This window comes from Chiloscyllium punctatum, chromosome 25 (assembly GCF_047496795.1).
Source record: "Chiloscyllium punctatum isolate Juve2018m chromosome 25, sChiPun1.3, whole genome shotgun sequence".
In the NCBI taxonomy this organism is placed as follows: Eukaryota; Metazoa; Chordata; class Chondrichthyes; order Orectolobiformes; family Hemiscylliidae; genus Chiloscyllium; species Chiloscyllium punctatum.
In genome coordinates this window covers 70,830,374-70,857,723 of record NC_092763.1, presented here as the reverse complement: position 1 = coordinate 70,857,723, position 27,350 = coordinate 70,830,374, and the positions used below count along the sequence as shown (strand labels likewise).

Here is a 27,350-nt window from a genome sequence, read left to right as displayed (position 1 = left end):
ATCAGAAAGTTTCCGGATCAGGTCTGGCTGCCCACGCTCTCCTGCTCTGTTTGTGTGTTGTATAGAGCCCTTTGCTGAGTCCATCAGGAAGGATGCGAGCCTGAGAGGGGTGGCTATTCCAGGCAGCAGAGCCCTGCGGATCACAGCCTCCCTGTACATGGACAACGTCGCCGTGTTTTCCCTTTGCTGGATAGAGTCACACGCCGAGGTTTGTTTCTCCATTTGCTACTGTACAGGATCGAACTGCTTTAATAACCATGTGTGCGTGTCAAGATATTTTTATGAATAAAGTATGTATTTGAAATAAACAAAAACCTCCTGGGTGGGTCTGTGTGAGTTGCTCTTCAGAGGGTCTCTATGTGCATTGTAGTGATTCTGTGAATCTATGACTTATGAAGGAACTGTACAATATCACCATGAGTCATGAACCTGGAAGTGATGTCATGCAACACTGCCTGCTGAATTATGGTGAAGAATCTGTAACTTTTGATTGGTCAATTGCATAGATTATGGTAATCAGAGTCTGTCAATCAATGAGCCAGGCCAGATCAGTTTTTCCAACAATCGACAGTTGTTTCAGTGTAATAGTTCAAACACAAACCAGTGTCTGTGTATATAATTTGTAATATAAAGTAAAGGATTTGCAATACCATTAATGACAAAATTGATGAGCTCAAAGCCTAAGCCCTAACTGTGATGTGTGTGCGCGCAATTGGCATGTGAATGAGAGTAGGTTGTTAGTTAAGACTATACTCTTATGGATCATTTCTATAGTTTTTTCCTAGAGAAATGGGTTCTTTAGAGTGAGGCTTCACCAACCATGAGGAGGATTTATAGTGTTCTCTTCTGAGCAGGAAGTTGGTAGTGAGTGTTGCTGTTAGCAGTTGCTCATTGCCGTTGATGATTGTTCCTTCTCTCTTGTGTAGAGAGTTGGAGGAAGAGAACCCAGTCTGAGTGGTTGGTTTCTGGGATTTCCAAAGAAAGGTTCTGTCTTTGTTTATCAGTTCTGAGTCAGCTTAAATGGCAGGGCTGGACTTATGCCCTTCCTTCAAAACCACCAGTGCAGGGGTACAGTAACTCACTCAGCCTCCAGCCGAGCATCTAAACTCAATCAAGGTGTCGTGGCAGTGGGGTGCAGTGTGGAACAGCTCCAGAAGGAAACAACATCAGGCAACACGTCCCTCGCAAAGTTGTGCGTGATGTTCTCCCCGTGTCAGCGTGGGATTCCTCCGGGTGCCCTGGTTTCCTCCCACGATCCAAAAATGTGCAGCTTAGGTGAATTGGCCATGCTAAATTGGCCATAGTGATCAGGGATGTGCAAGTTAGATGCATTAGTCAGGGGCAAATATAGGGTAGGGCAACAGGTCTGTATGGGTCGCTCTTCGCCGGGTCATTGTTGGGCCGAAGGGCCTGTTTCCTCACTGGAGGGGGATTCTAATTTTAATTCTACAAAGAGCCTCGCCCTTTGCCTCCGCAATAATCTTTTGCTCCAGAGTCCACCTTGTGGAACGGGATAAGCTGTGTTTGTGTTTCTTCTTCCAGCGAGTGCACCAGCAGCCTGACGGTGAAAGATGGCTCAGTCATATCATCTCAGTCTGACACCCTGAGGATCAGCAAATCGTTTTATACCAGACTGTATGATATACAGCCCACAGGCAGCGCAGCCTCCCAGTCCTTCCTGTTCTCGAACACGGAGAGATCTTAGACACAGCAGGGGCTAGGGGCTGGATGAGCCGTTATCTCTGGATGAGTTGACCGAGGCCCTCGAGCCCTCCGAAAAGAATGAAACTGCCGAAAGCGACAGTTGCATTCGGACCTGTGCGACTTCAGGACTGCTGGAGGCGTACGCTTCTGTCAGTTACCATGTGCAAATTCACGGGGAAAGGTGCTATCACTCTCACCCATAAGTAGGAGGGGGAGAGGACGGAAATGACCAATTGGCAACCAATTTCACTTCTGCATGCTGGCTCCAAAATCCTGTCTTGAGTCATCGCCAACCGGTTCAGGTGAATTCTGGGATCGGAGATTCACCCTGATCGAACTTGTGCCGTACCGGTAAGGACAAAACCTAAAACATTACGGCGCAGTACAGACCTTTCGGCCTTTGATGTTGCGCCGACCCGTGAAACTAATCTGAGGCCCATCTAACCTGCACTATTCCATCATCAACAGGCCCTTCTGCCCAAAAAGTTCCGCACCGACCCTCCGTAGTGTAACCCACCCAGACCCATTTCCCTCGGATTAATGCACCTAATATGATGGGGGAGTTAGCATGGCCAATTCACCTGACCTGACCCAGCATGCACATCTTTGCATTGTGGGAGGAAACCGGAGCACCCGGAGGAAACTCACGCAGACACGGGGAGAATGTGCAAATTCCACACCGACAGCCACCCAAGGCTGGAATCGAACCTGGGTCCCTGGCGCTGTGAGGCAACAGTGCTAACCACTGAGCCACCATGCTGCCCCTGTGACCTCTGAGGGCCTCGCACACCTCAGAGGTATGACCGCCTACGTCCAAGACAGGAGAGGGTGGACGCCTGCCTCATCATCCTGGACCAGGAGCAGGCGTTTTACAGAAGGTCACACACCTACATGTGGTACGCGCTCTCCAAAATGGGCTTTGGGTGGGAATCCACAATTGTATCCGAGTGCTCTACGCCGACATCTTTAGTGCAGATTCAATCAATGAGTGTGAATCAGAAAGTTTCCGGATCAGGTCTGGCTGCCCACGCTCTCCTGCTCTGTTTGTGTGTTGTATAGAGCCCTTTGCTGAGTCCATCAGGAAGGATGCGAGCCTGAGAGAGGTGGCTATTCCAGGCAGCAGAGCCCTGCGGATCACAGCCTCCCTGTACATGGACAACGTCGCCGTGTTTTCCCTTTGCTGGATAGAGTCACACGCCGAGGTTTGTTTCTCCATTTGCTACTGTACAGGATCGAACTGCTTTAATAACCATGTGTGCGTGTCAAGATATTTTTATGAATAAAGTATGTATTTGAAATAAACAAAAACCTCCTGGGTGGGTCTGTGTGAGTTGCTCTTCAGAGGGTCTCTATGTGCATTGTAGTGATTCTGTGAATCTATGACTTATGAAGGAACTGTACAATATCACCATGAGTCATGAACCTGGAAGTGATGTCATGCAACACTGCCTGCTGAATTATGGTGAAGAATCTGTAACTTTTGATTGGTCAATTGCATAGATTATGGTAATCAGAGTCTGTCAATCAATGAGCCAGGCCAGATCAGTTTTTCCAACAATCGACAGTTGTTTCAGTGTAATAGTTCAAACACAAACCAGTGTCTGTGTATATAATTTGTAATATAAAGTAAAGGATTTGCAATACCATTAATGACAAAATTGATGAGCTCAAAGCCTAAGCCCTAACTGTGATGTGTGTGCGCGCAATTGGCATGTGAATGAGAGTAGGTTGTTAGTTAAGACTATACTCTTATGGATCATTTCTATAGTTTTTTCCTAGAGAAATGGGTTCTTTAGAGTGAGGCTTCACCAACCATGAGGAGGATTTATAGTGTTCTCTTCTGAGCAGGAAGTTGGTAGTGAGTGTTGCTGTTAGCAGTTGCTCATTGCCGTTGATGATTGTTCCTTCTCTCTTGTGTAGAGAGTTGGAGGAAGAGAACCCAGTCTGAGTGGTTGGTTTCTGGGATTTCCAAAGAAAGGTTCTGTCTTTGTTTATCAGTTCTGAGTCAGCTTAAATGGCAGGGCTGGACTTATGCCCTTCCTTCAAAACCACCAGTGCAGGGGTACAGTAACTCACTCAGCCTCCAGCCGAGCATCTAAACTCAATCAAGGTGTCGTGGCAGTGGGGTGCAGTGTGGAACAGCTCCAGAAGGAAACAACATCAGGCAACACGTCCCTCGCAAAGTTGTGCGTGATGTTCTCCCCGTGTCAGCGTGGGATTCCTCCGGGTGCCCTGGTTTCCTCCCACGATCCAAAAATGTGCAGCTTAGGTGAATTGGCCATGCTAAATTGGCCATAGTGATCAGGGATGTGCAAGTTAGATGCATTAGTCAGGGGCAAATATAGGGTAGGGCAACAGGTCTGTATGGGTCGCTCTTCGCCGGGTCATTGTTGGGCCGAAGGGCCTGTTTCCTCACTGGAGGGGGATTCTAATTTTAATTCTACAAAGAGCCTCGCCCTTTGCCTCCGCAATAATCTTTTGCTCCAGAGTCCACCTTGTGGAACGGGATAAGCTGTGTTTGTGTTTCTTCTTCCAGCGAGTGCACCAGCAGCCTGACGGTGAAAGATGGCTCAGTCATATCATCTCAGTCTGACACCCTGAGGATCAGCAAATCGTTTTATACCAGACTGTATGATATACAGCCCACAGGCAGCGCAGCCTCCCAGTCCTTCCTGTTCTCGAACACGGAGAGATCTTAGACACAGCAGGGGCTAGGGGCTGGATGAGCCGTTATCTCTGGATGAGTTGACCGAGGCCCTCGAGCCCTCCGAAAAGAATGAAACTGCCGAAAGCGACAGTTGCATTCGGACCTGTGCGACTTCAGGACTGCTGGAGGCGTACGCTTCTGTCAGTTACCATGTGCAAATTCACGGGGAAAGGTGCTATCACTCTCACCCATAAGTAGGAGGGGGAGAGGACGGAAATGACCAATTGGCAACCAATTTCACTTCTGCATGCTGGCTCCAAAATCCTGTCTTGAGTCATCGCCAACCGGTTCAGGTGAATTCTGGGATCGGAGATTCACCCTGATCGAACTTGTGCCGTACCGGTAAGGACAAAACCTAAAACATTACGGCGCAGTACAGACCTTTCGGCCTTTGATGTTGCGCCGACCCGTGAAACTAATCTGAGGCCCATCTAACCTGCACTATTCCATCATCAACAGGCCCTTCTGCCCAAAAAGTTCCGCACCGACCCTCCGTAGTGTAACCCACCCAGACCCATTTCCCTCGGATTAATGCACCTAATATGATGGGGGAGTTAGCATGGCCAATTCACCTGACCTGACCCAGCATGCACATCTTTGCATTGTGGGAGGAAACCGGAGCACCCGGAGGAAACTCACGCAGACACGGGGAGAATGTGCAAATTCCACACCGACAGCCACCCAAGGCTGGAATCGAACCTGGGTCCCTGGCGCTGTGAGGCAACAGTGCTAACCACTGAGCCACCATGCTGCCCCTGTGACCTCTGAGGGCCTCGCACACCTCAGAGGTATGACCGCCTACGTCCAAGACAGGAGAGGGTGGACGCCTGCCTCATCATCCTGGACCAGGAGCAGGCGTTTTACAGAAGGTCACACACCTACATGTGGTACGCGCTCTCCAAAATGGGCTTTGGGTGGGAATCCACAATTGTATCCGAGTGCTCTACGCCGACATCTTTAGTGCAGATTCAATCAATGAGTGTGAATCAGAAAGTTTCCGGATCAGGTCTGGCTGCCCACGCTCTCCTGCTCTGTTTGTGTGTTGTATAGAGCCCTTTGCTGAGTCCATCAGGAAGGATGCGAGCCTGAGAGGGGTGGCTATTCCAGGCAGCAGAGCCCTGCGGATCACAGCCTCCCTGTACATGGACAACGTCGCCGTGTTTTCCCTTTGCTGGATAGAGTCACACGCCGAGGTTTGTTTCTCCATTTGCTACTGTACAGGATCGAACTGCTTTAATAACCATGTGTGCGTGTCAAGATATTTTTATGAATAAAGTATGTATTTGAAATAAACAAAAACCTCCTGGGTGGGTCTGTGTGAGTTGCTCTTCAGAGGGTCTCTATGTGCATTGTAGTGATTCTGTGAATCTATGACTTATGAAGGAACTGTACAATATCACCATGAGTCATGAACCTGGAAGTGATGTCATGCAACACTGCCTGCTGAATTATGGTGAAGAATCTGTAACTTTTGATTGGTCAATTGCATAGATTATGGTAATCAGAGTCTGTCAATCAATGAGCCAGGCCAGATCAGTTTTTCCAACAATCGACAGTTGTTTCAGTGTAATAGTTCAAACACAAACCAGTGTCTGTGTATATAATTTGTAATATAAAGTAAAGGATTTGCAATACCATTAATGACAAAATTGATGAGCTCAAAGCCTAAGCCCTAACTGTGATGTGTGTGCGCGCAATTGGCATGTGAATGAGAGTAGGTTGTTAGTTAAGACTATACTCTTATGGATCATTTCTATAGTTTTTTCCTAGAGAAATGGGTTCTTTAGAGTGAGGCTTCACCAACCATGAGGAGGATTTATAGTGTTCTCTTCTGAGCAGGAAGTTGGTAGTGAGTGTTGCTGTTAGCAGTTGCTCATTGCCGTTGATGATTGTTCCTTCTCTCTTGTGTAGAGAGTTGGAGGAAGAGAACCCAGTCTGAGTGGTTGGTTTCTGGGATTTCCAAAGAAAGGTTCTGTCTTTGTTTATCAGTTCTGAGTCAGCTTAAATGGCAGGGCTGGACTTATGCCCTTCCTTCAAAACCACCAGTGCAGGGGTACAGTAACTCACTCAGCCTCCAGCCGAGCATCTAAACTCAATCAAGGTGTCGTGGCAGTGGGGTGCAGTGTGGAACAGCTCCAGAAGGAAACAACATCAGGCAACACGTCCCTCGCAAAGTTGTGCGTGATGTTCTCCCCGTGTCAGCGTGGGATTCCTCCGGGTGCCCTGGTTTCCTCCCACGATCCAAAAATGTGCAGCTTAGGTGAATTGGCCATGCTAAATTGGCCATAGTGATCAGGGATGTGCAAGTTAGATGCATTAGTCAGGGGCAAATATAGGGTAGGGCAACAGGTCTGTATGGGTCGCTCTTCGCCGGGTCATTGTTGGGCCGAAGGGCCTGTTTCCTCACTGGAGGGGGATTCTAATTTTAATTCTACAAAGAGCCTCGCCCTTTGCCTCCGCAATAATCTTTTGCTCCAGAGTCCACCTTGTGGAACGGGATAAGCTGTGTTTGTGTTTCTTCTTCCAGCGAGTGCACCAGCAGCCTGACGGTGAAAGATGGCTCAGTCATATCATCTCAGTCTGACACCCTGAGGATCAGCAAATCGTTTTATACCAGACTGTATGATATACAGCCCACAGGCAGCGCAGCCTCCCAGTCCTTCCTGTTCTCGAACACGGAGAGATCTTAGACACAGCAGGGGCTAGGGGCTGGATGAGCCGTTATCTCTGGATGAGTTGACCGAGGCCCTCGAGCCCTCCGAAAAGAATGAAACTGCCGAAAGCGACAGTTGCATTCGGACCTGTGCGACTTCAGGACTGCTGGAGGCGTACGCTTCTGTCAGTTACCATGTGCAAATTCACGGGGAAAGGTGCTATCACTCTCACCCATAAGCAGGAGGGGGAGAGGACGGAAATGACAAATTGGCAACCAATTTCACTTCTGCATGCTGGCTCCAAAATCCTGTCTTGAGTCATCGCCAACCGGTTCAGGTGAATTCTGGGATGGGAGATTCACCCTGATCGAACTTGTGCCGTACCGGTAAGGACAAAACCTAAAACATTACGGCGCAGTACAGACCTTTCGGCCTTTGATGTTGCGCCCACCCGTGAAACTAATCTGAGGCCCATCTAACCTGCACTATTCCATCATCAACAGGCCCTTCTGCCCAAAATGTTCCACACCGACCCTCCGTAGTGTAACCCACCCAGACCTATTTCCCTCGGATTAATGCACCTAATATGATGGGGGAGTTAGCATGGCCAATTCACCTGACCTGACCCAGCATGCACATCTTTGCATTGTGGGAGGAAACCGGAGCACCCGGAGGAAACTCACGCAGACACGGGGAGAACGTGCAAATTCCACACCGACAGCCACCCAAGGCTGGAATCGAACCTGGGTCCCTGGCGCTGTGAGGCAACAGTGCTAACCACTGAGCCACCATGCTGCCCCTGTGACCTCTGAGGGCCTCGCACACCTCAGAGGTATGACCGCCTACGTCCAAGACAGGAGAGGGTGGACGCCTGCCTCATCATCCTGGACCAGGAGCAGGCGTTTTACAGAAGGTCACACACCTACATGTGGTACGCGCTCTCCAAAATGGGCTTTGGGTGGGAATCCACAATTGTATCCGAGTGCTCTACGCCGACATCTTTAGTGCAGATTCAATCAATGAGTGTGAATCAGAAAGTTTCCGGATCAGGTCTGGCTGCCCACGCTCTCCTGCTCTGTTTGTGTGTTGTATAGAGCCCTTTGCTGAGTCCATCAGGAAGGATGCGAGCCTGAGAGGGGTGGCTATTCCAGGCAGCAGAGCCCTGCGGATCACAGCCTCCCTGTACATGGACAACGTCGCCGTGTTTTCCCTTTGCTGGATAGAGTCACACGCCGAGGTTTGTTTCTCCATTTGCTACTGTACAGGATCGAACTGCTTTAATAACCATGTGTGCGTGTCAAGATATTTTTATGAATAAAGTATGTATTTGAAATAAACAAAAACCTCCTGGGTGGGTCTGTGTGAGTTGCTCTTCAGAGGGTCTCTATGTGCATTGTAGTGATTCTGTGAATCTATGACTTATGAAGGAACTGTACAATATCACCATGAGTCATGAACCTGGAAGTGATGTCATGCAACACTGCCTGCTGAATTATGGTGAAGAATCTGTAACTTTTGATTGGTCAATTGCATAGATTATGGTAATCAGAGTCTGTCAATCAATGAGCCAGGCCAGATCAGTTTTTCCAACAATCGACAGTTGTTTCAGTGTAATAGTTCAAACACAAACCAGTGTCTGTGTATATAATTTGTAATATAAAGTAAAGGATTTGCAATACCATTAATGACAAAATTGATGAGCTCAAAGCCTAAGCCCTAACTGTGATGTGTGTGCGCGCAATTGGCATGTGAATGAGAGTAGGTTGTTAGTTAAGACTATACTCTTATGGATCATTTCTATAGTTTTTTCCTAGAGAAATGGGTTCTTTAGAGTGAGGCTTCACCAACCATGAGGAGGATTTATAGTGTTCTCTTCTGAGCAGGAAGTTGGTAGTGAGTGTTGCTGTTAGCAGTTGCTCATTGCCGTTGATGATTGTTCCTTCTCTCTTGTGTAGAGAGTTGGAGGAAGAGAACCCAGTCTGAGTGGTTGGTTTATGGAATTTCCAAAGAAAGGTTCTGTCTTTGTTTATCAGTTCTGAGTCAGCTTAAATGGCAGGGCTGGACTTATGCCCTTCCTTCAAAACCACCAGTGCAGGGGTACAGTAACTCACTCAGCCTCCAGCCGAGCATCTAAACTCAATCAAGGTGTCGTGGCAGTGGGGTGCAGTGTGGAACAGCTCCAGAAGGAAACAACATCAGGCAACACGTCCCTCGCAAAGTTGTGCGTGATGTTCTCCCCGTGTCAGCGTGGGATTCCTCCGGGTGCCCTGGTTTCCTCCCACGATCCAAAAATGTGCAGCTTAGGTGAATTGGCCATGCTAAATTGGCCATAGTGATCAGGGATGTGCAAGTTAGATGCATTAGTCAGGGGCAAATATAGGGTAGGGCAACAGGTCTGTATGGGTCGCTCTTCGCCGGGTCATTGTTGGGCCGAAGGGCCTGTTTCCTCACTGGAGGGGGATTCTAATTTTAATTCTACAAAGAGCCTCGCCCTTTGCCTCCGCAATAATCTTTTGCTCCAGAGTCCACCTTGTGGAACAGGATAAGCTGTGTTTGTGTTTCTTCTTCCAGCGAGTGCACCAGCAGCCTGACGGTGAAAGATGGCTCAGTCATATCATCTCAGTCTGACACCCTGAGGATCAGCAAATCGTTTTATACCAGACTGTATGATATACAGCCCACAGGCAGCGCAGCCTCCCAGTCCTTCCTGTTCTCGAACACGGAGAGATCTTAGACACAGCAGGGGCTAGGGGCTGGATGAGCCGTTATCTCTGGATGAGTTGACCGAGGCCCTCGAGCCCTCCGAAAAGAATGAAACTGCCGAAAGCGACAGTTGCATTCGGACCTGTGCGACTTCAGGACTGCTGGAGGCGTACGCTTCTGTCAGTTACCATGTGCAAATTCACGGGGAAAGGTGCTATCACTCTCACCCATAAGCAGGAGGGGGAGAGGACGGAAATGACCAATTGGCAACCAATTTCACTTCTGCATGCTGGCTCCAAAATCCTGTCTTGAGTCATCGCCAACCGGTTCAGGTGAATTCTGGGATCGGAGATTCACCCTGATCGAACTTGTGCCGTACCGGTAAGGACAAAACCTAAAACATTACGGCGCAGTACAGACCTTTCGGCCTTTGATGTTGCGCCGACCCGTGAAACTAATCTGAGGCCCATCTAACCTGCACTATTCCATCATCAACAGGCCCTTCTGCCCAAAAAGTTCCGCACCGACCCTCCGTAGTGTAACCCACCCAGACCCATTTCCCTCGGATTAATGCACCTAATATGATGGGGGAGTTAGCATGGCCAATTCACCTGACCTGACCCAGCATGCACATCTTTGCATTGTGGGAGGAAACCGGAGCACCCGGAGGAAACTCACGCAGACACGGGGAGAATGTGCAAATTCCACACCGACAGCCACCCAAGGCTGGAATCGAACCTGGGTCCCTGGCGCTGTGAGGCAACAGTGCTAACCACTGAGCCACCATGCTGCCCCTGTGACCTCTGAGGGCCTCGCACACCTCAGAGGTATGACCGCCTACGTCCAAGACAGGAGAGGGTGGACGCCTGCCTCATCATCCTGGACCAGGAGCAGGCGTTTTACAGAAGGTCACACACCTACATGTGGTACGCGCTCTCCAAAATGGGCTTTGGGTGGGAATCCACAATTGTATCCGAGTGCTCTACGCCGACATCTTTAGTGCAGATTCAATCAATGAGTGTGAATCAGAAAGTTTCCGGATCAGGTCTGGCTGCCCACGCTCTCCTGCTCTGTTTGTGTGTTGTATAGAGCCCTTTGCTGAGTCCATCAGGAAGGATGCGAGCCTGAGAGGGGTGGCTATTCCAGGCAGCAGAGCCCTGCGGATCACAGCCTCCCTGTACATGGACAACGTCGCCGTGTTTTCCCTTTGCTGGATAGAGTCACACGCCGAGGTTTGTTTCTCCATTTGCTACTGTACAGGATCGAACTGCTTTAATAACCATGTGTGCGTGTCAAGATATTTTTATGAATAAAGTATGTATTTGAAATAAACAAAAACCTCCTGGGTGGGTCTGTGTGAGTTGCTCTTCAGAGGGTCTCTATGTGCATTGTAGTGATTCTGTGAATCTATGACTTATGAAGGAACTGTACAATATCACCATGAGTCATGAACCTGGAAGTGATGTCATGCAACACTGCCTGCTGAATTATGGTGAAGAATCTGTAACTTTTGATTGGTCAATTGCATAGATTATGGTAATCAGAGTCTGTCAATCAATGAGCCAGGCCAGATCAGTTTTTCCAACAATCGACAGTTGTTTCAGTGTAATAGTTCAAACACAAACCAGTGTCTGTGTATATAATTTGTAATATAAAGTAAAGGATTTGCAATACCATTAATGACAAAATTGATGAGCTCAAAGCCTAAGCCCTAACTGTGATGTGTGTGCGCGCAATTGGCATGTGAATGAGAGTAGGTTGTTAGTTAAGACTATACTCTTATGGATCATTTCTATAGTTTTTTCCTAGAGAAATGGGTTCTTTAGAGTGAGGCTTCACCAACCATGAGGAGGATTTATAGTGTTCTCTTCTGAGCAGGAAGTTGGTAGTGAGTGTTGCTGTTAGCAGTTGCTCATTGCCGTTGATGATTGTTCCTTCTCTCTTGTGTAGAGAGTTGGAGGAAGAGAACCCAGTCTGAGTGGTTGGTTTCTGGGATTTCCAAAGAAAGGTTCTGTCTTTGTTTATCAGTTCTGAGTCAGCTTAAATGGCAGGGCTGGACTTATGCCCTTCCTTCAAAACCACCAGTGCAGGGGTACAGTAACTCACTCAGCCTCCAGCCGAGCATCTAAACTCAATCAAGGTGTCGTGGCAGTGGGGTGCAGTGTGGAACAGCTCCAGAAGGAAACAACATCAGGCAACACGTCCCTCGCAAAGTTGTGCGTGATGTTCTCCCCGTGTCAGCGTGGGATTCCTCCGGGTGCCCTGGTTTCCTCCCACGATCCAAAAATGTGCAGCTTAGGTGAATTGGCCATGCTAAATTGGCCATAGTGATCAGGGATGTGCAAGTTAGATGCATTAGTCAGGGGCAAATATAGGGTAGGGCAACAGGTCTGTATGGGTCGCTCTTCGCCGGGTCATTGTTGGGCCGAAGGGCCTGTTTCCTCACTGGAGGGGGATTCTAATTTTAATTCTACAAAGAGCCTCGCCCTTTGCCTCCGCAATAATCTTTTGCTCCAGAGTCCACCTTGTGGAACAGGATAAGCTGTGTTTGTGTTTCTTCTTCCAGCGAGTGCACCAGCAGCCTGACGGTGAAAGATGGCTCAGTCATATCATCTCAGTCTGACACCCTGAGGATCAGCAAATCGTTTTATACCAGACTGTATGATATACAGCCCACAGGCAGCGCAGCCTCCCAGTCCTTCCTGTTCTCGAACACGGAGAGATCTTAGACACAGCAGGGGCTAGGGGCTGGATGAGCCGTTATCTCTGGATGAGTTGACCGAGGCCCTCGAGCCCTCCGAAAAGAATGAAACTGCCGAAAGCGACAGTTGCATTCGGACCTGTGCGACTTCAGGACTGCTGGAGGCGTACGCTTCTGTCAGTTACCATGTGCAAATTCACGGGGAAAGGTGCTATCACTCTCACCCATAAGCAGGAGGGGGAGAGGACGGAAATGACCAATTGGCAACCAATTTCACTTCTGCATGCTGGCTCCAAAATCCTGTCTTGAGTCATCGCCAACCGGTTCAGGTGAATTCTGGGATGGGAGATTCACCCTGATCGAACTTGTGCCGTACCGGTAAGGACAAAACCTAAAACATTACGGCGCAGTACAGACCTTTCGGCCTTTGATGTTGCGCCCACCCGTGAAACTAATCTGAGGCCCATCTAACCTGCACTATTCCATCATCAACAGGCCCTTCTGCCCAAAATGTTCCACACCGACCCTCCGTAGTGTAACCCACCCAGACCCATTTCCCTCGGATTAATGCACCTAATATGATGGGGGAGTTAGCATGGCCAATTCACCTGACCTGACCCAGCATGCACATCTTTGCATTGTGGGAGGAAACCGGAGCACCCGGAGGAAACTCACGCAGACACGGGGAGAACGTGCAAATTCCACACCGACAGCCACCCAAGGCTGGAATCGAACCTGGGTCCCTGGCGCTGTGAGGCAACAGTGCTAACCACTGAGCCACCATGCTGCCCCTGTGACCTCTGAGGGCCTCGCACACCTCAGAGGTATGACCGCCTACGTCCAAGACAGGAGAGGGTGGACGCCTGCCTCATCATCCTGGACCAGGAGCAGGCGTTTTACAGAAGGTCACACACCTACATGTGGTACGCGCTCTCCAAAATGGGCTTTGGGTGGGAATCCACAATTGTATCCGAGTGCTCTACGCCGACATCTTTAGTGCAGATTCAATCAATGAGTGTGAATCAGAAAGTTTCCGGATCAGGTCTGGCTGCCCACGCTCTCCTGCTCTGTTTGTGTGTTGTATAGAGCCCTTTGCTGAGTCCATCAGGAAGGATGCGAGCCTGAGAGGGGTGGCTATTCCAGGCAGCAGAGCCCTGCGGATCACAGCCTCCCTGTACATGGACAACGTCGCCGTGTTTTCCCTTTGCTGGATAGAGTCACACGCCGAGGTTTGTTTCTCCATTTGCTACTGTACAGGATCGAACTGCTTTAATAACCATGTGTGCGTGTCAAGATATTTTTATGAATAAAGTATATATTTGAAATAAACAAAAACCTCCTGGGTGGGTCTGTGTGAGTTGCTCTTCAGAGGGTCTCTATGTGCATTGTAGTGATTCTGTGAATCTATGACTTATGAAGGAACTGTACAATATCACCATGAGTCATGAACCTGGAAGTGATGTCATGCAACACTGCCTGCTGAATTATGGTGAAGAATCTGTAACTTTTGATTGGTCAATTGCATAGATTATGGTAATCAGAGTCTGTCAATCAATGAGCCAGGCCAGATCAGTTTTTCCAACAATCGACAGTTGTTTCAGTGTAATAGTTCAAACACAAACCAGTGTCTGTGTATATAATTTGTAATATAAAGTAAAGGATTTGCAATACCATTAATGACAAAATTGATGAGCTCAAAGCCTAAGCCCTAACTGTGATGTGTGTGCGCGCAATTGGCATGTGAATGAGAGTAGGTTGTTAGTTAAGACTATACTCTTATGGATCATTTCTATAGTTTTTTCCTAGAGAAATGGGTTCTTTAGAGTGAGGCTTCACCAACCATGAGGAGGATTTATAGTGTTCTCTTCTGAGCAGGAAGTTGGTAGTGAGTGTTGCTGTTAGCAGTTGCTCATTGCCGTTGATGATTGTTCCTTCTCTCTTGTGTAGAGAGTTGGAGGAAGAGAACCCAGTCTGAGTGGTTGGTTTCTGGGATTTCCAAAGAAAGGTTCTGTCTTTGTTTATCAGTTCTGAGTCAGCTTAAATGGCAGGGCTGGACTTATGCTCTTCCTTCAAAACCACCAGTGCAGGGGTACAGTAACTCACTCAGCCTCCAGCCGAGCATCTAAACTCAATCAAGGTGTCGTGGCAGTGGGGTGCAGTGTGGAACAGCTCCAGAAGGAAACAACATCAGGCAACACGTCCCTCGCAAAGTTGTGCGTGATGTTCTCCCCGTGTCAGCGTGGGATTCCTCCGGGTGCCCTGGTTTCCTCCCACGATCCAAAAATGTGCAGCTTAGGTGAATTGGCCATGCTAAATTGGCCATAGTGATCAGGGATGTGCAAGTTAGATGCATTAGTCAGGGGCAAATATAGGGTAGGGCAACAGGTCTGTATGGGTCGCTCTTCGCCGGGTCATTGTTGGGCCGAAGGGCCTGTTTCCTCACTGGAGGGGGATTCTAATTTTAATTCTACAAAGAGCCTCGCCCTTTGCCTCCGCAATAATCTTTTGCTCCAGAGTCCACCTTGTGGAACAGGATAAGCTGTGTTTGTGTTTCTTCTTCCAGCGAGTGCACCAGCAGCCTGACGGTGAAAGATGGCTCAGTCATATCATCTCAGTCTGACACCCTGAGGATCAGCAAATCGTTTTATACCAGACTGTATGATATACAGCCCACAGGCAGCGCAGCCTCCCAGTCCTTCCTGTTCTCGAACACGGAGAGATCTTAGACACAGCAGGGGCTAGGGGCTGGATGAGCCGTTATCTCTGGATGAGTTGACCGAGGCCCTCGAGCCCTCCGAAAAGAATGAAACTGCCGAAAGCGACAGTTGCATTCGGACCTGTGCGACTTCAGGACTGCTGGAGGCGTACGCTTCTGTCAGTTACCATGTGCAAATTCACGGGGAAAGGTGCTATCACTCTCACCCATAAGCAGGAGGGGGAGAGGACGGAAATGACAAATTGGCAACCAATTTCACTTCTGCATGCTGGCTCCAAAATCCTGTCTTGAGTCATCGCCAACCGGTTCAGGTGAATTCTGGGATCGGAGATTCACCCTGATCGAACTTGTGCCGTACCGGTAAGGACAAAACCTAAAACATTACGGCGCAGTACAGACCTTTCGGCCTTTGATGTTGCGCCGACCCGTGAAACTAATCTGAGGCCCATCTAACCTGCACTATTCCATCATCAACAGGCCCTTCTGCCCAAAATGTTCCGCACCGACCCTCCGTAGTGTAACCCACCAAGACCCATTTCCCTCGGATTAATGCACCTAATATGATGGGGGAGTTAGCATGGCCAATTCACTTGACCTGACCCAGCATGCACATCTTTGCATTGTGGGAGGAAACCGGAGCACCCGGAGGAAACTCACGCAGACACGGGGAGAACGTGCAAATTCCACACCGACAGCCACCCAAGGCTGGAATCGAACCTGGGTCCCTGGCGCTGTGAGGCAACAGTGCTAACCACTGAGCCACCATGCTGCCCCTGTGACCTCTGAGGGCCTCGCACACCTCAGAGGTATGACCGCCTACGTCCAAGACAGGAGAGGGTGGACGCCTGCCTCATCATCCTGGACCAGGAGCAGGCGTTTTACAGAAGGTCACACACCTACATGTGGTACGCGCTCTCCAAAATGGGCTTTGGGTGGGAATCCACAATTGTATCCGAGTGCTCTACGCCGACATCTTTAGTGCAGATTCAATCAATGAGTGTGAATCAGAAAGTTTCCGGATCAGGTCTGGCTGCCCACGCTCTCCTGCTCTGTTTGTGTGTTGTATAGAGCCCTTTGCTGAGTCCATCAGGAAGGATGCGAGCCTGAGAGGGGTGGCTATTCCAGGCAGCAGAGCCCTGCGGATCACAGCCTCCCTGTACATGGACAACGTCGCCGTGTTTTCCCTTTGCTGGATAGAGTCACACGCCGAGGTTTGTTTCTCCATTTGCTACTGTACAGGATCGAACTGCTTTAATAACCATGTGTGCGTGTCAAGATATTTTTATGAATAAAGTATATATTTGAAATAAACAAAAACCTCCTGGGTGGGTCTGTGTGAGTTGCTCTTCAGAGGGTCTCTATGTGCATTGTAGTGATTCTGTGAATCTATGACTTATGAAGGAACTGTACAATATCACCATGAGTCATGAACCTGGAAGTGATGTCATGCAACACTGCCTGCTGAATTATGGTGAAGAATCTGTAACTTTTGATTGGTCAATTGCATAGATTATGGTAATCAGAGTCTGTCAATCAATGAGCCAGGCCAGATCAGTTTTTCCAACAATCGACAGTTGTTTCAGTGTAATAGTTCAAACACAAACCAGTGTCTGTGTATATAATTTGTAATATAAAGTAAAGGATTTGCAATACCATTAATGACAAAATTGATGAGCTCAAAGCCTAAGCCCTAACTGTGATGTGTGTGCGCGCAATTGGCATGTGAATGAGAGTAGGTTGTTAGTTAAGACTATACTCTTATGGATCATTTCTATAGTTTTTTCCTAGAGAAATGGGTTCTTTAGAGTGAGGCTTCACCAACCATGAGGAGGATTTATAGTGTTCTCTTCTGAGCAGGAAGTTGGTAGTGAGTGTTGCTGTTAGCAGTTGCTCATTGCCGTTGATGATTGTTCCTTCTCTCTTGTGTAGAGAGTTGGAGGAAGAGAACCCAGTCTGAGTGGTTGGTTTCTGGGATTTCCAAAGAAAGGTTCTGTCTTTGTTTATCAGTTCTGAGTCAGCTTAAATGGCAGGGCTGGACTTATGCTCTTCCTTCAAAACCACCAGTGCAGGGGTACAGTAACTCACTCAGCCTCCAGCCGAGCATCTAAACTCAATCAAGGTGTCGTGGCAGTGGGGTGCAGTGTGGAACAGCTCCAGAAGGAAACAACATCAGGCAACACGTCCCTCGCAAAGTTGTGCGTGATGTTCTCCCCGTGTCAGCGTGGGATTCCTCCGGGTGCCCTGGTTTCCTCCCACGATCCAAAAATGTGCAGCTTAGGTGAATTGGCCATGCTAAATTGGCCATAGTGATCAGGGATGTGCAAGTTAGATGCATTAGTCAGGGGCAAATATAGGGTAGGGCAACAGGTCTGTATGGGTCGCTCTTCGCCGGGTCATTGTTGGGCCGAAGGGCCTGTTTCCTCACTGGAGGGGGATTCTAATTTTAATTCTACAAAGAGCCTCGCCCTTTGCCTCCGCAATAATCTTTTGCTCCAGAGTCCACCTTGTGGAACAGGATAAGCTGTGTTTGTGTTTCTTCTTCCAGCGAGTGCACCAGCAGCCTGACGGTGAAAGATGGCTCAGTCATATCATCTCAGTCTGACACCCTGAGGATCAGCAAATCGTTTTATACCAGACTGTATGATATACAGCCCACAGGCAGCGCAGCCTCCCAGTCCTTCCTGTTCTCGAACACGGAGAGATCTTAGACACAGCAGGGGCTAGGGGCTGGATGAGCCGTTATCTCTGGATGAGTTGACCGAGGCCCTCGAGCCCTCCGAAAAGAATGAAACTGCCGAAAGCGACAGTTGCATTCGGACCTGTGCGACTTCAGGACTGCTGGAGGCGTACGCTTCTGTCAGTTACCATGTGCAAATTCACGGGGAAAGGTGCTATCACTCTCACCCATAAGCAGGAGGGGGAGAGGACGGAAATGACAAATTGGCAACCAATTTCACTTCTGCATGCTGGCTCCAAAATCCTGTCTTGAGTCATCGCCAACCGGTTCAGGTGAATTCTGGGATCGGAGATTCACCCTGATCGAACTTGTGCCGTACCGGTAAGGACAAAACCTAAAACATTACGGCGCAGTACAGACCTTTCGGCCTTTGATGTTGCGCCGACCCGTGAAACTAATCTGAGGCCCATCTAACCTGCACTATTCCATCATCAACAGGCCCTTCTGCCCAAAATGTTCCGCACCGACCCTCCGTAGTGTAACCCACCAAGACCCATTTCCCTCGGATTAATGCACCTAATATGATGGGGGAGTTAGCATGGCCAATTCACCTGACCTGACCCAGCATGCACATCTTTGCATTGTGGGAGGAAACCGGAGCACCCGGAGGAAACTCACGCAGACACGGGGAGAACGTGCAAATTCCACACCGACAGCCACCCAAGGCTGGAATCGAACCTGGGTCCCTGGCGCTGTGAGGCAACAGTGCTAACCACTGAGCCACCATGCTGCCCCTGTGACCTCTGAGGGCCTCGCACACCTCAGAGGTATGACCGCCTACGTCCAAGACAGGAGAGGGTGGACGCCTGCCTCATCATCCTGGACCAGGAGCAGGCGTTTTACAGAAGGTCACACACCTACATGTGGTACGCGCTCTCCAAAATGGGCTTTGGGTGGGAATCCACAATTGTATCCGAGTGCTCTACGCCGACATCTTTAGTGCAGATTCAATCAATGAGTGTGAATCAGAAAGTTTCCGGATCAGGTCTGGCTGCCCACGCTCTCCTGCTCTGTTTGTGTGTTGTATAGAGCCCTTTGCTGAGTCCATCAGGAAGGATGCGAGCCTGAGAGGGGTGGCTATTCCAGGCAGCAGAGCCCTGCGGATCACAGCCTCCCTGTACATGGACAACGTCGCCGTGTTTTCCCTTTGCTGGATAGAGTCACACGCCGAGGTTTGTTTCTCCATTTGCTACTGTACAGGATCGAACTGCTTTAATAACCATGTGTGCGTGTCAAGATATTTTTATGAATAAAGTATATATTTGAAATAAACAAAAACCTCCTGGGTGGGTCTGTGTGAGTTGCTCTTCAGAGGGTCTCTATGTGCATTGTAGTGATTCTGTGAATCTATGACTTATGAAGGAACTGTACAATATCACCATGAGTCATGAACCTGGAAGTGATGTCATGCAACACTGCCTGCTGAATTATGGTGAAGAATCTGTAACTTTTGATTGGTCAATTGCATAGATTATGGTAATCAGAGTCTGTCAATCAATGAGCCAGGCCAGATCAGTTTTTCCAACAATCGACAGTTGTTTCAGTGTAATAGTTCAAACACAAACCAGTGTCTGTGTATATAATTTGTAATATAAAGTAAAGGATTTGCAATACCATTAATGACAAAATTGATGAGTTCAAAGCCTAAGCCCTAACTGTGATGTGTGTGTGCGCAATTGGCATGTGAATGAGAGTAGGTTGTTAGTTAAGACTATACTCTTATGGATCATTTCTATAGTTTTTTCCTAGAGAAATGGGTCCTTTAGAGTGAGGCTTCACCAACCATGAGGAGGATTTATAGTGTTCTCTTCTGAGCAGGAAGTTGGTAGTGAGTGTTGCTGTTAGCAGTTGCTCATTGCCGTTGATGATTGTTCCTTCTCTCTTGTGTAGAGAGTTGGAGGAAGAGAACCCAGTCTGAGTGGTTGGTTTCTGGGATTTCCAAAGAAAGGTTCTGTCTTTGTTTATCAGTTCTGAGTCAGCTTAAATGGCAGGGCTGGACTTATGCCCTTCCTTCAAAACCACCAGTGCAGGGGTACAGTAACTCACTCAGCCTCCAGCCGAGCATCTAAACTCAATCAAGGTGTCGTGGCAGTGGGGTGCAGTGTGGAACAGCTCCAGAAGGAAACAACATCAGGCAACACGTCCCTCGCAAAGTTGTGCGTGATGTTCTCCCCGTGTCAGCGTGGGATTCCTCCGGGTGCCCTGGTTTCCTCCCACGATCCAAAAATGTGCAGCTTAGGTGAATTGGCCATGCTAAATTGGCCATAGTGATCAGGGATGTGCAAGTTAGATGCATTAGTCAGGGGCAAATATAGGGTAGGGCAACAGGTCTGTATGGGTCGCTCTTCGCCGGGTCATTGTTGGGCCGAAGGGCCTGTTTCCTCACTGGAGGGGGATTCTAATTTTAATTCTACAAAGAGCCTCGCCCTTTGCCTGCGCAATAATCTTTTGCTCCAGAGTCCACCTTGTGGAACAGGATAAGCTGTGTTTGTGTTTCTTCTTCCAGCGAGTGCACCAGCAGCCTGACGGTGAAAGATGGCTCAGTCATATCATCTCAGTCTGACACCCTGAGGATCAGCAAATCGTTTTATACCAGACTGTATGATATACAGCCCACAGGCAGCGCAGCCTCCCAGTCCTTCCTGTTCTCGAACACGGAGAGATCTTAGACACAGCAGGGGCTAGGGGCTGGATGAGCCGTTATCTCTGGATGAGTTGACCGAGGCCCTCGAGCCCTCCGAAAAGAATGAAACTGCCGAAAGCGACAGTTGCATTCGGACCTGTGCGACTTCAGGACTGCTGGAGGCGTACGCTTCTGTCAGTTACCATGTGCAAATTCACGGGGAAAGGTGCTATCACTCTCACCCATAAGCAGGAGGGGGAGAGGACGGAAATGACAAATTGGCAACCAATTTCACTTCTGCATGCTGGCTCCAAAATCCTGTCTTGAGTCATCGCCAACCGGTTCAGGTGAATTCTGGGATGGGAGATTCACCCTGATCGAACTTGTGCCGTACCGGTAAGGACAAAACCTAAAACATTACGGCGCAGTACAGACCTTTTGGCCTTTGATGTTGCGCCCACCCGTGAAACTAATCTGAGGCCCATCTAACCTGCACTATTCCATCATCAACAGGCCCTTCTGCCCAAAAAGTTCCGCACCGACCCTCCGTAGTGTAACCCACCCAGACCCATTTCCCTCGGATTAATGCACCTAATATGATGGGGGAGTTAGCATGGCCAATTCACCTGACCTGACCCAGCATGCACATCTTTGCATTGTGGGAGGAAACCAGGGCACCCGGAGGAAACTCACGCAGACACGGGGAGAACATCACGCACAACTTTGCGAGGGACGTTTTGCCTGATGTTGTTTCCTTCTGGAGCTGTTCCACACTGCACCCCACTGCCACGACACCTTGATTGAGTTTAGATGGTTGGGTGGAGGCTGAGTGAGTTACTGTACCCCTGCACTGGTGGTTTTGAAGGAAGGGCATAAGTCCAGCCCTGCCATTTAAGCTGACTCAGAACTGATAAACAAAGACAGAACCTTTCTTTGGAAATTCCATAAACCAACCACTCAGACTGGGTTCTCTTCCTCCAACTCTCTACACAAGAGAGAAGGAACAATCATCAACGGCAATGAGCAACTGCTAACAGCAACACTCACTACCAACTTCCTGCTCAGAAGAGAACACTATAAATCCTCCTCATGGTTGGTGAAGCCTCACTCTAAAGAACCCATTTCTCTAGGAAAATTTTTTTTTTTATTTCAAAAATATACTTTATTCATAAAAATATTTGATGGTCTGTACATTTGATCATGCCATACATATGTCCACATTTACAAACACAGATTCGAATTTATCAATGTCATTTACAATCCTGTGCATTTTTCAATCTTGTACATATATTTGGCTGAGGCATCAGCAGAGCCCAAAAAAAACATCTGTATGGGCCCCATGTTCTTCTTTAGGCAGGCCGATCTTACACGGTGGTCTTTCCCCACCGCGCCTTGGCGGCAGCTGCCCCAAGCTTCAGCGCGTCCCTCAACACGTAGTCTTGGACCTTGGAATGTGCCAGTCTACAACACTCGGTCGGGGTCAACTCCTTCAGCTGGAAGATTAACAGGTTTCGGACCGCCCAGAGAGCATCCTTCACCGAGTTGATGATCCTCCAGGCGCAGTTAATGTTCGTCTCGGTGTGAGTCCCGGGGAACAGGCCGTAGAGCACGGAGTCCCGCGTCACGGCGCTGCTCGGGACGAACCTCGACAAGGACCACTGCATTCCTCTCCAGACTTCCTCTGCATAGGCACATTCCGGAAGGAGGTGTGTGACAGTCTCGTCCCCCCCGCAGCCACTTTGAGGGCAGCGTGCGGTGCGGCAGAGAGTCCGGGCGTGCATAAAGGATCTCACAGGCAGAGCCCTTCTCACCACCAGCCAAGCCACGTCTTGGTGCTTGTTGGAAAGTTCTGGCGATGAGGCATTCTGCCAAATGGCTTTGACAGTCTGCTCAGGAAACCGCTCGACAGGATCCGCCCTCTCCTTTTCCCGAAGGGTCTCAAGGACGCTACGTGCTGACCACTTCCTGATGGACTTGTGGTCAAAGGTGTTTTTCCTCATAAATTTCTCCACGAAGGACAGGTGATACGGAATGGTCCAACTACTCGGAGCGTTCCGCGGCAGCGAGGCCAGGCCCATCCTTCGCAACACCGGGGACAGGTAGAACCTCAGTACGTAGTGACACTTGGTGTTTGCGTACCGGGGATCCACGCACAGCTTGATGCAGCCACACACAAAGGTGGCCATCAGGGTGAGGGTGGCATTGGGCGTGTTTTTTCCCCCATTGCACCGGTCTTTGTACATAGAGTCTCTTCGGACCCGGTCCATCTTTGATCTCCAAATGAATTGGAAGATGGCCCGGGTGACTGCGGCGGCACAGGTCCTGGGGATAGGCCAGACCTGTGCCACATATAGCAATACTGAGAGGACCTCACACCTGATGACCAGGTTTTTTCCCACGATGGAGAGCGACCGTTGCCCCCATCTGCCTAGTTTCTGTCTCATCTTCCTGATCCGCTCCTCCCAGGTCTTGGCGCACGCCCCAGCCCCCCCGAACCAAATACCCAGCACCTTCAGGTGGTCAGTCCTGACGGTGAAGGGGATAGAGGATTGGTCGGCCCAGTTCCCGAAGAGCATGGCCTCGCTCTTGCCTTGGTTTACCTTGGCCCCCGAGGCCCGTTCGAACTGGTCGCAGATGCACACGAGTCTGTGCACGGACAGCGGATCCGAGCAGAAAACAGCGACGTCATCCATGTACAGGGAGGCCTTAACCTGCAGGCCCCCGCTGCCAGGAATAGTCACCCCTCTCAGGCTCACATCCTTCCTGATGGATTCGGCTAATGGCTCTATGCAACACACAAACAAGGCGGGTGAGAGGGGGCATCCCTGCCTGACTCCAGATCTTACAGGGAAGCTATCTGATTCCCACCCATTGATTGAGACTGCACTGACAATGTTGGTGTAGAGCAGTCTGATCCAATTTCCGATTCCCTCCCCAAAGCCCATTTTGGAGAGGACATCCCTCATATATGTATGCGATATCCTGTCAAAGGCTTTCTCCTGGTCCAGGCTGATGAGGCAGGTGTCCACCCCCCTGTCCTGCACGTAGGCGATCGTATCCCTGAGGAGTGCGAGACTCTCAGAGATCTTCCTGCCCGGTACAGCACAGGTTTGGTCCGGGTGGATCACCGATCCCAGAGCAGACCTGACCCGGTTGGCGATGACCTTTAACAGGATTTTGTAGTCTGCATTTAACAGTGAGATCGGTCTCCAATTTCTAATTTCCTCCCTCTCCCCCTTCCGCTTGTAGACGAGGGTGATGATGCCTTTCCTCATGGATTCACTCATGGTACCTGCCCGGAGCATACTGACATACACCTCCAGCAGGTCCTGGCCGATCAAGTCCCAAAGAGCGGTATAAACCTCGACCGGTAAGCCGTCGCTTCCGGGAGTTTTATTCTTTTCGAAGGACTCGAGGGCCTTGGTCAGTTCATCCAGAGATAGCGACTGGTCCAGCCTCTCTCGTGTTCCGTCATCTAGGACCTCCGTGATAGAGGACAGGAACGACTGGGAGGCCGCGCTGTCGGTTGGCTTCGAGTCATACAGGCTGGCGTAGAAGGATTTACTGATCCTCATGATGTCAGCCTGAGATGACGTTACCGAGCCATCTTCTTTCTTCAGGCTGCTGAGCACGGAGCTCTCTTTGTGCACCTTCTGGAAGAAGAAACGTGAGCACGTCTCGTCCTGCTCCACCGAGCGGACCCTGGACCGGAAGATTATCCTGGAGGCCTCCGAGGCAAAGAGCGAGGCTTGCTGGCCCTTCACCTCCTTGAGGTCCTCCGTGACATCCACCCCCATCGTCTGCAGCAGGAGCAGGTTTTGCATACTTTCCTGGAGCTGGGACAGTTTTCCCTGCCTCTCTCTCGCCTCCTGAACACCTTTGAGGATAAAGAACCTCTTGATGTTCCCTTTTACCGTTTCCCACCAGTCCGCTGGAAACTCAAAGAGGGGCTTCACGGTTCTCCAACCTGCGTAATCCCTCTTGAGCTCTTCGATGTTTCCCGGGGTCAACAGCTTAGTGTTCAGTTTCCACGTTCCCTTGCCCGCCCGCTGTTCGTCCTGTAGGTGACAGTCGGCCAGCAGGAGGCAGTGGTCAGAGAAGAACACCGGCTTGACGTCGGTGGATCTGACCGAGAGCGTTCGGGACACAAACAGGTAATCTATCCTTGAGCGGATAGACCCGTCTGCCCGTGACCAGGTGTATCTACGCTGCGCTCCATCTGCAGGGGCGCTGAAGACGTCGTGCAGCTTGGCGTCTTTGACCGTTTCCATCAGGGCCCTGGACGTAGCGTCCGGTTTACTGTCCCCCCCGCCGGATCGTCCATCTGCATCAATGATGCAGTTGAAGTCTCCGACCAGAATGACCGGCCTGGACGTAGCCAGCAGCAGTGGAAGCTGTTGCAGGACGGCCAACCGTTCACTCTTACCCACTGGGGCGTACACGTTGATTAGTCTCACGGGAGCGTTTCTGTATTTGACATCCACGACGAGGAGGCGCCCGCCCACCACCTCCTTAACCTCGGAGATGGTGAAGTTGCCTCCCCGCAACAGGATACCCAGGCCGGAGGCACGGCTATCGTTGCCCCCCGACCACACTGACGGCCCGTGGGCCCACAAGCTCAACCATCTCCTGTAACTGCTGAGGTGCGGTATCCCACACTCCTGCAGAAACAGGATATCGGCTTTGACGTTGGCCAGGAAGGCCAGCGTTGAAACACATCGTGTAGCCGCTTTAATGCTACGCACATTTATGCTGGCAATTTTAAACCCCATTTTAACAGTTTACGGGGCTACCAGTGTCCATTTTCTTCTGGTCTTGCTCCAGTGGGGTAGCTCCGTGCATCCCCGTGGTGACAGCAAACTGCTGGACCTTCCCAGGGCTGAGGTAGTTGTCCGGCTCCACGCTGGAGTCATTTCCCCGCTCTGGTGTCATTGTGTCAGACCCAGGGTCCGCATCTCCCCGTTCTCCATCTGACAGCAGGGCTGTCACTGGGACGCTGCTCCCAGTTCCCTGGAGCTGTGGGCCGGTGGGTACCCCTTGGTTCTCACCGGGTAGGGGGAGGCCTTCACCCATCCCCTCAGAGGGATTGTCTTTTCCTTCTTGGGCGGTGTTGCCCTCCTTTCTCCCCACGGCGCTCTGCCTCTTCCTCCGGAGGCGACCCTTCTTGCGCCCGTCCTCACCCTCGGAGGAGCTGCTTGTATCCTCCTCTTGGAGGTGTCTCTTCCCCCTTCGCTTGGTGGCTTTGGGGCCCTCGAGAGGTTTCCTTTTCCTGTTTTTAACGATAATCCACTGCTCTGCCTCCTTTGATCCCTCCTCTTCCATTTCCTCCGTCGGTCCTGCTTATGATCCATAAGAGTATAGTCTTAACTAACAACCTACTCTCATTCACATGCCAATTGCGCACACACACATCACAGTTAGGGCTTAGGCTTTGAACTCATCAATTTTGTCATTAATGGTATTGCAAATCCTTTACTTTATATTACAAATTATATACACAGACACTGGTTTGTGTTTGAACTATTACACTGAAACAACTGTCGATTGTTGGAAAAACTGATCTGGCCTGGCTCATTGATTGACAGACTCTGATTACCATAATCTATGCAATTGACCAATCAAAAGTTACAGATTCTTCACCATAATTCAGCAGGCAGTGTTGCATGACATCACTTCCAGGTTCATGACTTATGGTGATATTGTACAGTTCCTTCATAAGTCATAGATTCACAGAATCACTACAATGCACATAGAGACCCTCTGAAGAGCAACTCACACAGACCCACCCAGGAGGTTTTTGTTTATTTCAAATATATACTTTATTCATAAAAATATCTTGACACGCACACATGGTTATTAAAGCAGTTCGATCCTGTACAGTAGCAAATGGAGAAACAAACCTCGGCGTGTGACTCTATCCAGCAAAGGGAAAACACGGCGACATTGTCCATGTACAGGGAGGCTGTGATCCGCAGGGCTCTGCTGCCTGGAATAGCCACCCCTCTCAGGCTTGCATCCTTCCTGATGGAGACCAGAATTGCACGCAATCTTCCAACAGTGGTCTAACCAATGTCGTGCCCAGCCGCATCATGACCTCCCATCTCCGGTACTCAATACTCTGACCAATAAAGGAAAGCATACCAAACGCTACCTTCACTATCCTATCTACCTGTGACTCCTCTTTCCAGGAGCTCTGAACCTACACTCCACGGTCTCTTTGTTCACCAATACTGCCTAGGACCTTACGATTGAGTGTATAAGTCCTGCCATGATTTGCTTTCCCAAAATGCAGCACCTCACATTTATCCAAATTAAACTCCATCCTCAGCCCATTGGCTAATCTGATCAAGATCCCGTTGGAATCTTTGGTAACTTTCTTTACTGTCCACTCCACCTCAAATTTTGGTGTCATCTGCAATCTTACTAACTATACCTCTTTTGCTCACATCCAAATTACTTATGTAAATTACAAAAAGTAGAGGGCCCAGCACCGATTCTTGTGACAATCCACTGGTCAGAGGCCTCCAGTCTGAAAAACAACCCTCCACCACCACCCTCTGTCTTCCTCCTTTTAGCCAGTTCTGTATCCAAATGGCTAGTTCTCCCTGTATTCCATGAGATCCAACCTTGCTAATCAGTCTCCCATGAGGAACCTTGTCGAACACCTTACTGAAGTCCATATAGATCACATCTACCGCTCTGCCCTCATCAATCCTCTTTGTTACTTCTTCAAAAAACTCAGTCAGGTTTGTGAGACATGTTTTCCCACGCACAAAGCCATGTTGACTATCCCTAATCAGCCCTT

General features: G+C 49.6%; 9 non-coding genes across 9 annotated transcripts; 8 read left to right on the top strand and 1 right to left on the bottom strand.

Annotated features, from left to right (window-relative positions):
• Positions 1-743: 743 nt before the first annotated feature.
• Positions 744-959, top strand: LOC140496118 (small nucleolar RNA U3). Its single transcript, XR_011964165.1, has one exon. It is a non-coding gene; the product is annotated as a small nucleolar RNA U3 (small nucleolar RNA).
• A 2,482-nt stretch (positions 960-3,441) lies between these two features.
• On the top strand, positions 3,442-3,657 carry LOC140496117 (small nucleolar RNA U3). The gene has a single exon (XR_011964164.1). It is a non-coding gene; the product is annotated as a small nucleolar RNA U3 (small nucleolar RNA).
• A 2,482-nt stretch (positions 3,658-6,139) lies between these two features.
• Positions 6,140-6,355, top strand: LOC140496116 (small nucleolar RNA U3). The gene has a single exon (XR_011964163.1). It is a non-coding gene; the product is annotated as a small nucleolar RNA U3 (small nucleolar RNA).
• Positions 6,356-8,837: 2,482 nt separating this feature from the next.
• Positions 8,838-9,053, top strand: LOC140496115 (small nucleolar RNA U3). The gene has a single exon (XR_011964162.1). It is a non-coding gene; the product is annotated as a small nucleolar RNA U3 (small nucleolar RNA).
• A 2,482-nt stretch (positions 9,054-11,535) lies between these two features.
• On the top strand, positions 11,536-11,751 carry LOC140496114 (small nucleolar RNA U3). The gene has a single exon (XR_011964161.1). It is a non-coding gene; the product is annotated as a small nucleolar RNA U3 (small nucleolar RNA).
• A 2,482-nt stretch (positions 11,752-14,233) lies between these two features.
• LOC140496113 (small nucleolar RNA U3) lies at positions 14,234-14,449 on the top strand. Its single transcript, XR_011964160.1, has one exon. It is a non-coding gene; the product is annotated as a small nucleolar RNA U3 (small nucleolar RNA).
• A 2,482-nt stretch (positions 14,450-16,931) lies between these two features.
• Positions 16,932-17,147, top strand: LOC140496111 (small nucleolar RNA U3). Its single transcript, XR_011964159.1, has one exon. It is a non-coding gene; the product is annotated as a small nucleolar RNA U3 (small nucleolar RNA).
• Positions 17,148-19,629: 2,482 nt separating this feature from the next.
• Positions 19,630-19,845, top strand: LOC140496121 (small nucleolar RNA U3). Its single transcript, XR_011964167.1, has one exon. It is a non-coding gene; the product is annotated as a small nucleolar RNA U3 (small nucleolar RNA).
• A 1,652-nt stretch (positions 19,846-21,497) lies between these two features.
• Positions 21,498-21,708, bottom strand: LOC140496123 (small nucleolar RNA U3). Its single transcript, XR_011964169.1, has one exon. It is a non-coding gene; the product is annotated as a small nucleolar RNA U3 (small nucleolar RNA).
• Between the last annotated feature and the right edge of the window lie 5,642 nt (positions 21,709-27,350).